Source organism: Tupaia chinensis, unplaced genomic scaffold (assembly GCF_000334495.1).
Source record: "Tupaia chinensis unplaced genomic scaffold, TupChi_1.0 Scaffold145396_1, whole genome shotgun sequence".
In the NCBI taxonomy this organism is placed as follows: Eukaryota; Metazoa; Chordata; class Mammalia; order Scandentia; family Tupaiidae; genus Tupaia; species Tupaia belangeri.
This window is the reverse complement of record NW_006205257.1, coordinates 1,441,691-1,444,010: the sequence shown is the minus strand read 5'-3', so window position 1 is coordinate 1,444,010 and position 2,320 is coordinate 1,441,691. Positions and strand designations below refer to the sequence as shown.

General features: G+C 46.7%; 1 pseudogene; it reads right to left on the bottom strand.

Moving 5' to 3' along the window:
* Positions 1-564: 564 nt before the first annotated feature.
* LOC102477034 (cyclic AMP-dependent transcription factor ATF-4 pseudogene) lies at positions 565-2,031 on the bottom strand (annotated as a pseudogene).
* Positions 2,032-2,320: the final 289 nt, after the last annotated feature.

The following is a 2,320-nucleotide window of genomic DNA, read 5'->3' as shown; positions in this document are numbered from 1 at the left end:
TAAAGTAACAAAAATGTTAAGGAGTATAGTAAATAGGGACCAGCAGTTAGCGTAATGGCTATGTCACTGGACTCCCATGTAGTCGACCGCGGTTCGCGTCCCAGACCCGGTGGCTGAAACTCACGCCGGGTGTGGGGGTGTGTGTGCCCAAGGTCCCAAGAGGAGAATGGAGAAGGGATTGCGGCGTGGAATCCTCCTTTGGGGGGGCGGGGCTAATTTCTCGCTTTCTGTCTCTCTGGCGAGCGCACGCACCCTATAGCAAAAAACCTCTCCAAAAAAAAAAAAAGTATAGTAAATACATAAACCAGTAACATAGGTACTTATTATCATTATTGAGTATTTTGTACTGTTCATAATTGCATGTGCTATTCTTCTAGATGACCATCAATGTGGTAGGTTTACGTCAGCGTCACCACAAACGTGTGAGTAATGTGTTGTGTTATGACATTATGATTAGGATGGCTAGGTGACAGAAGTTTTCAGCTTCATTATAATCTTTTTTTTTTTTTTACTTTCACTACAAAATTATTTATTATAACACAGCTTCAGCTGCACCGTGTACAGTCACACACTCCCGACGACCCTACCGAGGCACCTTTTCTCCTCCCTTGCCTTGCAGACCTCTTGGAACAGATCTTTCAGATGTCATATTTCCCCGACTAAGGCAACCCTCTCTTTCAGAGCCTCACTCTTTTCTAGCTCTTTGCACTTGCCGGTGAGGTTCTCCTGTCCTGCCTTCTTTTGGTGGTACCTATTGGGTACTGTCTTGTTCCCCCCCCCTTTTTTTTTCCCAGCATATCCAGTTTCTCACCCTGTATTTTTACTGCTAGCATCTTCTCTCCAGGAAGGTAATATGGTTTGGGGAAGATAGCGCCATGGAGAGAACCTGGAGATAGCCGTTTATTCGAAGAACCCTGGAGGTAGAAAGGCCATTCTGGGATGAGCCCAGATAGGACTTGGGGCTCCTACAGATGCCACTGTCATCTGAGGGAACATCTCCCTCCATTACACACTGAGGAGTCCCAGTAATATTAGCAGTGGAGTCTGGCTTCCCATCTCCTTCAGCAATATCCATGTCACTTCCTAGCTCTAAGCCAATGGAATGATCTGACATGGAGGATAGGGCCCTCGGGGAAAAGAGAAGTGTCTACAGGAAGATAAAAGTGGCAACCTGCTTGGCTTTTGTTAAACTTTCTGGGAAATGGCCAATTCGGTTCCCTGTCTGTCAAATAAGATGCTCTTTATTTATGTCCTGGACTAGCGAGGCAAAGAGGTCATACATGCCATCCAACATGGCTGAAAGTGATCTGATATGGTTTCCAGGTCATCTACATCCAACAGGGCATCAAAGTCAAATCCCTTCCGATCCATTTCCTCTAATATCCCATCTGTCCCAGAGAAAGCATCCTCCTTGCCATCGTCTGAGGCACTGACCAGCCCATCCACAGCCACCATTCAGGGGAGCCTGCCTTAGTCTCGTTGCTGGAGGACTCATTAGGTCTGAAGTGTTTGGATATCTCCTGGTACTAACCTAGGAGACCTAGGTTTCTTTAGCTCCCAAATCCAACTAGTCAGAGGGGAACACCAAAGAAGCTCATCTCGATCATGTTGTAGGGCTTTGGTGGAATCAAGGACTGTGCTTAATTTGAAGATGTCAATTGAAGCAATGCTGTTGCTGGATGTAGTGAAAAGCACCAGGCTTGGGACCAGCAGTTAGCGTAATGGCTATGTTGCTGGACTCCCATGTAGCCAACCGTGGTTCGAGTCCTGGACCCAGTGGCTTAAAACTCATGCCGGGCGCATGTGCGTGCGTGCCCAAGATCCTGAGAAGAGAATGGAGGAGAAGGGATTGGGGCGTGGCCAACCCCCCTTGGGGTTGATTTCTTGCTTTCTGTCTCTCTGTCTTTCTGGTGAGTGCACGCACACTATGGCAAAAACCTCTCCCCGCCCCCCTCCCCCAAAAAAAGGAAAGAAAGAAAAGCACCAGGCTTAATCTGTAGGGGGTTGCTGTAGAGCCTGTTGTTACTCCATCACTGTAAAGGTCAACACTGCCTTGGCCACTGCTGCCTCTAATATGCCATGGTGGCTGCAGACCTTGTGAGAGGAGAGGAGAGGAGAGAGGTAGCCTCATGAAGAGCTCCACATTTGTGAGTGAGCAAAGCCTAAGAGGCTTCTACCATAATCTTACAGGACTACTGTGCAGATTGTCATTGAACAAAATTTTGTTACATAGCACATGACTGCACTATAATAAAAATTATGTAAATGTGGTCTCTTTTACTTTCAGAATATCTTATCATACTATACAGTACTCACTTGT